Source organism: Micropterus salmoides, unplaced genomic scaffold, assembly GCF_014851395.1.
Source record: "Micropterus salmoides isolate LMB-PRFRI ecotype aquatic unplaced genomic scaffold, ASM1485139v1 Ms_hic_scaffold_7, whole genome shotgun sequence".
Classification (NCBI taxonomy): domain Eukaryota; kingdom Metazoa; phylum Chordata; class Actinopteri; order Centrarchiformes; family Centrarchidae; genus Micropterus; species Micropterus salmoides.
Window position 1 is genome coordinate 9,788,814 of NW_024044459.1, and position 11,140 is coordinate 9,799,953.

Below are 11,140 nucleotides of genomic sequence, written 5' to 3' on the forward strand. Positions count from 1 at the left end.
ATGTTTCGTGTAAGAGCTGGACGTGATTTTGGTATGGACCATTTTATCAGTGTCTAAATATCTCATTTGTGATGATTATCGCCGAGATACTGTAAGTGTTCCATCTTATGGCCGCCCTGGGATATTTTCTTTCATAAAGCACTAACTGTGGATGTGTCCTGCAATGAAATGTGCAATAAAATGGCACTGCATTACATCTTAATTGAGAGCGCCTACACTGTCTTTGCAAATGAAAGTCTCCCCTTTCCAAACAAGGCACTGTTAGACTGGTTTAAATAGAGACAGACAGGCCCCCGGGCAACCAATGTCCTTTGGGATTTTCAGGGTCATCAATGAAACACAAGACTACACTGGTGTGCTCCTCTGTGACTGTTGCACTGCATTTAATGGCACATTACGTGATGGTAAATAAATTAGATGCTATACTTCTTCTCACTGATGTTAAACGCGCGCTAAATTGACTATATGTTACTGCAGAGAAGAGAAATTAACAATGCATTACATGTTGTCTACTGCATCCATGTATCTGTTTCCTCAGGCGCCTCACAACCAAGCTTCTTTCGTGCACCTCAGCTTCCATCAATTCCTCTCCCACTTGCCCCGGCCTGGGAAACAACTTTGATAAAACCTTTATTTTCCTCTCAAACCCTGAACACAAAGCTCACAGGCATCACAGGCTTTGACGAAGGGCCCGCCAAATGTTAGCCTGCCTGCCGTGCCAACACTAGACAGGCCCTTTGCAAAGCTCACACGGCCTCGCGGCGGCTTGTGCTCGTCAGCGGCCGGCTGGTCTCATTGGCTTTATTTATAGTCGGCGCCACAAGACATCTGCTGGAGACGAGACTCTGTCCTCTTTGTCCACACAGCACTGCACAGAGGGAGCTTGTCAACATTTTTTCGAAGGCAAAGTGTTTGTGTGGACCCGGTCAGAGGAGGGGAGAGACGGCTGCAGCCTCCTCTGATAGGACGGGTGTCCCCTCCGATTGCTTTCTCCGCAGCTCTGATTAACGAGACCGGAAGACAGAGGGAGGCTTCACAGTTTGTCGTGTCTTGTGTGTTAGCCGATGTTTACTTGATCTGAGAGCTGTTGTTTGTTTCTTCAGTCTGGTCGTTACTCGCCACTATTTTGGGACACTGACACTTGGATGCAGCTCGGCAGTCGTCTGATGCGGCCTCGCCTTTTCCTCCCCCCTCCTCCCCCTCTGTGTCACACAGAGTTTCTCTTCCTCTCCCATTCACTTCTCTTCACATCGGGGACGTCTGGATGTCTCTGGCTGACCGTGCTTCAGGCCTTGACACAAAGTGCCGGGGACAGCTCTTTGCTCTTCCCACCGAGCGGGGGGTGAAGTCAGACTGTCACAGAGGGAGAGAGTGTGAAAATACTCTGTTTACATGTTCCTGAAAAGAACCAACCCGAGAAAGAGGCTCCTCATGAGGAAACAAAACCAATAAATCATGCAAAATCTGGTTTGTCTCTGCTACAGATTGTGGACACTAAATGTAATATTTGGATTCATACTGACCCATTAAGCAAGGATTTGCCATTCAGAAAGTCTAGACTAGGTTGAAACTGAAAAGATTATACAGGACAGCATTTCAGTGTCTATATTTCAACATGTGGTTAGAGCCTGTCTTACACTGAAACACAGTAATAATTTAATGCTGTAGAAAGACCGAGATGTCTAAAAAAAAAACAATTGCGTTTAGTCCAGATGGGTTTCATGGGAAGGAATCTTACACGTTTATTCTGTTCATAACTATTATGGATCCAAGTTAGGTTCCCTGAGGAACCCTTTCATGACATTTTCAAGGGATCAAAAAAAAAACAAAGAAAGTCATGCCCCCATATTTTCCCCCTGTTCATCCATGTGGCTCTATGACCTCCAGGAGGGCTCATCCCCCTGTTTGAGAACCACTGTCATAAAGCAATGATGGCTCATCCATAAAACACAGATGTCAAGCAATATTTTTTGTGTGTGTTTCCAGGGGTGACTACACTGATCCATCAGAAAAAGGACAGAATTTGTGACAGATATCCCTCTCAGGTTGTTTTGAAACATCACTGTGGTGACAGTTCATAAGGGAAAACTGATTCATAGTGAAAAGAAGAGACAAACTACAAATTATCTTTTCAATTAATAAAAACAGACCTAGGAAACCTTTACAGTCACTCTAATCTACCATCGCGTTGTATTGTTTTTTTCTAAAACGTGTGAACAACAAAGAAAACAAAACAATGAAATTAATAATCAACATTACTACAACTTAAACAATGTAAGAATGTGGCATCTCAAAGACATCTCACAAGCTCAGTTTTCACCATAATGTTTAAGTTTGGAAAAACTCGATGAGCTGGTGAACTGGAGCAGATCAGATTCATCAGCCCACACAGTGAACTATGGGGATTGGTGTAGAGCTTTTTATGTACAGTTTATTGTGTAGAGGCTTCAAAACCTTGTTAACAACAATTTAGGTGACTTATTTGGCTTATAATGTGACTCACCATCTCCCTAAAACTTCCAACCCTGATTCTGTAACTGTGATTCCTGTTTCTGAATTTGTAGGTACTCATAAACAAATGTTCATGGAAGGTTTAGGATACAGTGTTTTTCCACTCAGCTAGTTATGTCAATGTCGGACTGACTAGCATACTTTTTGTAAAATGATACCCGTCTGAAGAAAAGGCCCATAGAGGCTCATCAAATAAACTTGAATGTAACACAGACAGACAGCATATGTACTTTAAACATGGTTACTGAGTCCTTTAGGTTGTTGCTTAAAAAGTGTCAACTCTCCAGCATAGATTCAGTTTACATCTCAATATTGACAGTCTGAAAATGACTCATAATCGTGTTGATGTCAAATTAGGAATTCTATCTATTTTGTTTAAAAATATTATTGATTGTATTGTTTAAGATAATCTGGACAACAACAAAAAAAAAATACATCATTTTTTATTCTTATGGTTTCCAAATATCTTTATTTGTCTCTTAATTGTGCTGGGACTACGGATGCAAATTAGCTGCTAAATTGAGACATTTGCATTAATGTTTCCCAAAATGTACATGTTGATTAATGTGTATTGTCCACAGAAATACTCAAATAATGAACACATCAAATATAAAGCAAATTGTTAGGCAAGAAATGTCATACAACAACTTTATTTTTTCTGCTCGGAGGCCATATGTAGAGCAGTGCATCACAAACGGAAAAAAAACAGAACTAAAAATGAAATGTTGCATCAACAAATGTTCCAGCACTAATGTCTGAATCTATCCTCGTAGCATCTGGGCCACTGAGCTCTTTCTGGGAATGAAATGGCATTGTTGCTTAGTCTCCTTGTACTTTTTTTTGGGGGGGGGGAAGTTTCATCTGTATAACAATATTGAAAGGCATTAGTCTTAATCTCTGTGCTTCCTTTTACTTTTTTTTCCTTCTTAGTCTTAGAAGATACATCTGGTTCTATCTCTTGTAATTCCTGCTGGGATTTCAAAGAAAAGCGAAAACAATTTTTACAACAGTGAAGGGATTAAGGAGGAGGGCAGGGTGGGTGTTATAGGACATTTAGCTGCTGCTAGGAATGAGATAAATGCCTTCAAACAGCAACAACTGCTGTGACATGTTGCACTTTTTGCAGCTGGAAGAAACTTCCTAGTAATCCTTAATGGATCAGAAGTTGTAAGTCCATCCTCATCACTAAGAGAAAATGTTTAAGCTTATGAGAGTATGTATGCAGGGTACTTTCTATGTTATTTTCAGAACAATACCAAATTAAGCCCTTTATTATAAAACTGTCTGTAGCTTAGCCCTGCATATGTGCTGTTGCAGTTATCCTCTTTCTGCAGCGTTACATGGGACGCAGATTGGTTTCTTGAAGATTTAGATTTTAAAAATGATGTAATTGTGTATTTTTCATAACCCTTTATATAAATCTTTTTTGTGATTGTTACTTGTACTCATCTACCACTCCGCCTTTTTGTAACAACTCACCTAACACAACTTGTTTCGTGTGCAGGCCACATAATCCAGCAGCTCAAATATACAGTATGTGACCAAAGTGCTGTGAGTGACTGCTGTAAGCACATTTAGGACTAATATAATTTCTATGGTAAATGATGCCATTTGTAATTGTCTCTGTTGTTAGCTCTTTTTCGCCTTTTTAGTATTGTTTTGTCTGTTTTTTAGTGTTAAAAAAAGTTATACTGATTTGTCTGATTTAGGATTGTTTCGTCTCTGATATCTGCTTACCTGCTTAAATGAAGGATTCATTCAAATCAATATACAGCGTTATTCCTCTATAGATTGTCCAATGTCAACTATACTTAAACATTTACAAAATAAAGCCATCGGTATGGAAAATACTGTACTGTAAAAAAGTATTTCAGGTGAATTCACCATAGTGATTTTATTTTATAAAAAGTGACAGTTGTGCCAGTATAGGAGCTACACTTTGGTCATGGCTTAAGTATTGTTTTTTTGTTTATTTAGTTTTTCAATAACCTGAGGAGGCATTACATTCTGAGTTCTTTTAGACTTAAAATGTTTACAGGTAACAATTTCTTTACTGACAGGTGTTAAAACATTGAAAATTGTCTTTAAAATGTAAAAATAAACCAAATCAAACCAAATCAAATGAATTGATAAACTGTCTATACCAGAATAATATTCCTAGTTATGTGGAGATGGCTTTGAAATAACATTTAGACAATCATAACTGAGCATGAAATTAATAAATAAAATGGTTAAAAAGAATAAATTTTCGTTTTTGATGATAAGTCAATTTCTGACTTGGGGGGGGGGGGGGTGTATTGGCAGAATTTTGACTCAGGATTTCTATAATCACTAGGTTATTTTTTAAATCCTACTTTTTGTAGTGATAAACAAAGTGATGCACAAATGTATAATTTTATTTAAAATTCATACCAGTTTTAGGGCATTAGATTTAATCTGAGAGACATAGTGTAGGCTAAGCATGTTAGCAAGTAGCATTTACCATTTAACATTGGAGCCCAAAAATCGGGATTTGGCATTTAATGCTGAGCTCAGCTCCATCACTACATACCTCAGTATTAAACCACCACAGCACTGAATGGTAGTTTGTGTTTTCATTCTGTAGCTATTTAGTCAAACTATACAAGAAGATTTATGAGAAAATACTGCAGTCATTTGTAATGTCTCTATTTATCACTCAGCTGCTGAAGAGAGAATTCATTTGGATATTACTTATAAGTATGAGAACCTAACTTTCTGAGTGTGGGCAATAAACTGCCTCTTCAGTGAAATGTATCAAAATCGTGAAAATGAATTGCTTTGTAAATCTGACTTGGAAATAAAATTAAACTGATGGATCTCTTCAAAGTAAAGAGAGAAACTTGTTCAATTTAACAGACTCTTATTCAGTGCCACTCCATGTGATCAATTAAAAACACAGAATAAATGTTTGATTCTTGGGGTTTTGTTGCTCAGATATGGTTTGACTGACAGATATCAGGCTGCAGTTCTGTTTGTATCCTGTGGAGGTCACTCTGTACCTACTGTGGACATCAATACAGCAGCAGAGCAGCATAAGGCCACCCACTGAACATGAGCTGCTTCAGATAAAACATTAAACTGATGAATCTAATCTTTCTGTCAGTGATGAGGAGACACTAACTGTACAGTATGTGGCCACGTAGGCTATAACCATAAATATTAACATCATTAGAATTATTATTTCAATGTAATACTGCTTATTTGATTCATCTCCCCAGATGTAGCTACAATGCACAAAAGTATTAAATATATTAAAAACAAAACAAAATTTGTCATGAGCAAGCGCATTTGAAATAGTCAATTTTCCCTGTTTTATGTTTGTTTGTACTTTTTCAGTTGTGGAAGGGCTGAATAAAATATGAGACTGAAAAACATGCAAGAATCATAACCTCATCTTCATCAGTCAGCACTAAGCAGCACAAGTCAAACTTGTATTTTACAGTGTGAATAATTACAAATGTTTCATTTCCTTTAATTTATGACATTTTAATTATCATTTTAGATGTCTTTTTGTATTTTATTAAAATATAATTTGCCTTTTGTTAACAGTAGAGTGCTGAGAGAAGATGAGAAAAGAGGAATGTAACAAAGGTGGCCAGACTCAAAGTGGAGATTTTATATGGTCAGCATCCTTAACCCCTAAGCCATATGGACTCTCCCTTTTTCATGTTTTTCAAAGCAAATAAAATAACACCAAAATCACCCATGTCAATCTCAGCAAAAACAGATGTCTGTATTTGCAGCTAAGTGACTTACGCACAGTAAATCACAGACTAAACCCAGTTGTTGTTACTTGCTGTTTCACTGTGCGGCTACAACAAAAGACACACAGCTGCAGCGCAATAAATCAGAGAGGAGACCAAGCCTCTACTTCCCTCTAAAGGCAGCAGGTGGTGCTATGGTATCTCTGTTTGGGCCCTCCATAAAGACATCAACTCCCTGCATGAGCTTAAGTGAGACCCCCCAAACTGGTCCTGCATCAGGCCAATAATAAATAAAACACCATTTGGGAGCTGTTTCAACTGGTATGATTTATTAAAAGTTAGTGCATTAGATCAGGGCAATAACTGAAATTATGATTAAGGAAATGACAGGATTGGGACCTGCAGGTGCTGAAAAATGGATGCGTCGATGGACAGACGCACGGGCACACAGATCTTGTTTGATTAATAATTCACAGTTGGATTAAACCAGATTGAGATACAAGCCGAGCCTTTTTGTAAGTGGGTTTTTAAAAAAAAAGAATTTTCTCATGGGATTCGCTCCAAACCTGCAACCAGGAAGCTCTCGAGCTGGTGGCATGTTGCTCCGAGGATCATCATTGTCATCATATGCGATCCAGTATTAAGATGGATGCTGCCTGATCCCATCAAGATAATGGGTTTCATGTCTCCTGGCGTTAGCGGGGGATGTGGTTGGTGGGACAGAAAAGATCTCTGCAGATGATTTCTTTTGTTTCCTCCCTCCTCTCTGCAGGCATCTCGACCCTTTGAGTCTACAGCACATGCTGGCACGCACGGAAAATGCTAAATGAATACCTCAGACGTTCATCATGCGTCCTCAGGTTGGAGGCAGAGAGGATACTTTGGGTTTCCAGCCAGCAAGGCAGCCAGGACAAAAGAGAGATACTTTGTTCACACCAGAAGGGGTTGTTCTGTCTCTATAATGGAGAGGAAAAGAGACAGCCACGCAGACAGAGAGAAAAGGAGATATAGAGAGTGAGTGTGGTTAGCTCTCAACCTTTCTCCCCAGGAGTGGTCACACTGGATCTATTTCAGGCACTGTGTTCATACTAAATACATCCATAATTGTTTCCAAATCTGTGGTCATATCTGACTTTTATTTCCTGCTTCATTCCAGGATTTAAACTATCACTGAACAATATAAACTGACAGTGATGTCAAAATGTCCAGATGAGCAATAATAAAGGACACTGAATTTACTTTTGTACATAGAAAACAAACTTAATCCTGTTGCAGTATTGGGCAGTAGGTTTTGACTAAGCTGAACATGACAATGGAAAATGACTCTACTACAAGTTAAAGTTGAAAAACTTTACTTAGTAAAAGGACAAATTAGCAGAAAAGTCTCCTGGGAATAACAAAAGTAAGTAAGTACTCATCACGCTGATTGACCCCTTTCATATTGTCATAAATGATTGATCCATTACCTGTAAGCAGACTTTGTATGCAATGTAGTAGCTAGTCTACAGTAGATGATTCAAAAAAGGTTCACAGCTCCTGCACTAATAGTACTATGTATATTTAGTTTATTAAGTATTTAGCAATGCCTCATGAATTCACTACAACTCAATCTGCAAAGTAAATAGTGATTACAAATATATTTAGCAGAGTAAAAAGATACTTTCTTCTGAAATTAAAGTTGAACAGAATGAATACCTTCACAAAGTACTTGAGTAAATTCTTTAAAGTAAAGCCCAAAGTAGAGAGCAAAAAAAAACCCATGAAGAATGCATTTTGCTTGAAGGGGAACTCCAGTGATTTGGCATTGCACTTCCATAAAGTTGAGGGAGTCACAAGAGACTAAGAGGTAAAAATCAGCAGATGCCTTTTCTTTAGTATGGGTCAAACTCCGAAACCCTGGATTTTACAGTGCATTTCCCATAAAGCAACTTGAGAGTGCCTTTCATTGCACGCTCCCTCATGCTCATGTTTTTCAAAATCCACACCCCCTGTTTGCCCTAAATAAGTCTGTCAGTGCAGTTAGAATATTCCAGCTTTTTGACAAACAATCACAAGGTCCACTCACTTAGTTTTTACCAAGCATTATTCAGCCACATGTTAGAGTCTGCTCAGTTGCCATGGTCACGTGACCTGGAAATTTGGTGGCTTGATTACAGGTGTTCACATATCAGGTACAGGATCCATGATGCCATCAGCTGAGGAAAGCCATGAGATGTGGCTGAAAGCTTTGGAAAAAACAAGGATGTGAATAAGAGTTTTTTGTCAACAAGTCCAAGAATGAATCTTTAAGCTCAATACTTCACCTGTTTCTAATTCAGATTTATTAGTTTCAAGTATTATTAGTAGTAATCTATTTTAGGTTACAGACAGCAATTTCTAGAAAATTCTTGAAACAAGTAGATTTTTGCGGGAAACAGGTTGAAATGTTCTGCAGTGTGGAGGAAGCCCAATTCCGCTCCTGCCGTCCGGTGGCCCCTCTCACTCTGACTCCCTGCCCATCCAAACCCTGCAGTGTAATTCACCTAAAATAGGAGATGGGGGGAGGTGTGGGTGGGGGAGTGGATAGTGGGCAGGGCATGGAGGGGAGTGGATGTCTCAAGGTCAAAGGCAGAGTGGCGAATTGGGGTGGAAGCAAACTAATGAGTTTTTCCGTTGTCTCCCTGCCCCAGACCGCTGGCATCACCTCGCTGTCCTGTCAATCCACTCCCCACCCCCCAACCAACCCATCTTCTTCTTCCCCTCCCATCTTTCTCTCTTCCCACCTTCAACACAGAGGGGAAAAAAACTGGAAAAAACTGTTTATTTCTGAACAGGCCTCTTAATCTATTTGGACTGGGCATAATGGGACATTTGCATGGCGAGCACAGCGAGGTGTCAGCGATAACTACGGGGTTGTGACATCCCCTCCGAAATATGCTGAGCTTTCGCTAACCTCTCATCAAACACGCTGATCTTTATGGACTGTATCATATTGTGCCGTAATGTGCTTTATTGTCCACAGAATAAGCTTTTCTTTAAGGTAATTGGAAAGCGGGAAATGGCCGCTATCGGCGGACTTTTTAAATACATTATTCCTGAAATGTGGCTTGTGTAATGACCCTGTCGGTGTAAAACGTGAGATTTATCTTGGCAGCAGAAATTGATCCATTTCACCTTTGTCTAATGGAAATTTTTATCAAGTATTATCTGTTTATGTAAATGAGCGTGGCCCCTGGAACGGAGGGGATAAAAAAGTCTGGAGGGGGGAGCAGTTAATCTAGGGCCTCTTTACGTGTCAGTCTGGACATAATGCATACAGGATTCATCTCTGTGGGGGAGGTGTGTGTGTTCCGGTACTTCTATCTCTCTGAGAACCAGGCTGACTTGTAGACCTTCATCGTGAAAAGTTGTGTTTAAAGAGGATATTTGGATGGTCCTCAGTTCTTTACCCAGGACTTGGGTTTAGGGTTATTGATTAGTGAATATAGTGCTGATGTAGTGTTGTTTTTTAAAGAGGACTTCAAATGGAGACTCTAACATCCTGGAACTACATCAACTCATTCTACGCCAACCAAAAGTGACATCAGGCATTTTTAAGGCACCTCTGCTCCTTTTCTTTTTACCTAACTCTATCCCATTGGTTTTCCCTTAACATGGATCTGTCACAGTGTTAAGTGCCAACCTAACATCCTGTTTAAACACTGATTAACCTCACATGATGATAGTAAAGAATAGACGTCATTTCATGGGGCCTTTAAGGTTAGGATTAGCATTTAAAGCTGGGGTAGGCAACGTTGGAGATCTAGCAAGACACAGCTCGATTTTAAAAGTATCCAACTGAAAAAAGGCACTCCCCTGTGCAGGTAGGCAGGCAGACCGGCCAATAATTTCATTCGAACCAAAGGAAATGATTGGCCATGCTTATTACAGGCCTGTGAAAGCCACAGATACTGGATTCTTTTTATGTAATTTTTGCGTCAAAGCATTTGATTTATTGATTGCTGTTGGAATGTAAAGAGAATTTCAACACATTCATCAACAAATGCTTTAAGGATGTTATCAGTGATGGTAAGCACAATAACTGTGTGCATGTCTTCATACTCACAAAACAATCTCTGCATTGCATTCCTCACCATTGCATTGAAATCTGATCTGGCGTACCTATTGGTAGGATGAAGACACAGAAACTTGTGTTCATAGCCAATACAATCTGGTTACTCTCTGGTTATGCTGGTTAAGGAGGGATAATCTTTAAGGTTACAAGAAACCGATGTTGTTGGTAAGAGACAGAACACAAACCAGGATTGACACACTTTGTGACTTGTTGAGGCGGTATAACATCATCACAATACTCCTGACTTTGCTACTGAGGAAGGATGACCTCCAGAGCTCGCTTGCCAAATAAACATGAACCCAAGATGATTTCAGCGTTTGAACAAACAACCTACTGACCTGTGCTACACCAGAGACTTAAAAGTAAAAAGTTTTTGACCACTAGTAGTGCTATGGAGCAAAAACAAATGTCTTAATGTTTTTTTGGTGAAAAAAAAACTGAATGTGACAATAACTGTTTAAATACAAATACTCCATAGGGTCCCTTTAAATGAAAGCTGTGACATGCAAATTTAGTTGCCATTGGTACTACACACTGTCACAGTTTCTGCACATACTTCAATTTAAATATGAAATATGTTAGTTCTTATGGTAAGCTGTTCCAAACCCACACTAAACCATCAGACTGCCCTTAGCACACTGGTATGTGACAGACACCTGTAACAACTATGTTATATTATTATTATAATGAATACCCCTGTGCATGGATACTGCAACATGTCTAGCTGCTAAACCCTAATAACAATATTAAACCGCTTTAATGACTCAGTGTTGTCTACTAGGGAATGTGTTGAGTCTGTTAAAATGTTTGA

At 39.3% G+C, this 11,140-nt stretch overlaps 1 long non-coding RNA gene across 1 annotated transcript; it reads right to left on the minus strand.

Moving 5' to 3' along the window:
* Nucleotides 1-6,543: 6,543 nt before the first annotated feature.
* LOC119892230 lies at nucleotides 6,544-8,455 on the minus strand. The gene is made up of 2 exons (XR_005442525.1): nucleotides 8,302-8,455; nucleotides 6,544-7,192 (listed from the first exon to the last, which is right to left on the minus strand). It is a non-coding gene; the product is annotated as an uncharacterized LOC119892230 (long non-coding RNA).
* Nucleotides 8,456-11,140: the final 2,685 nt, after the last annotated feature.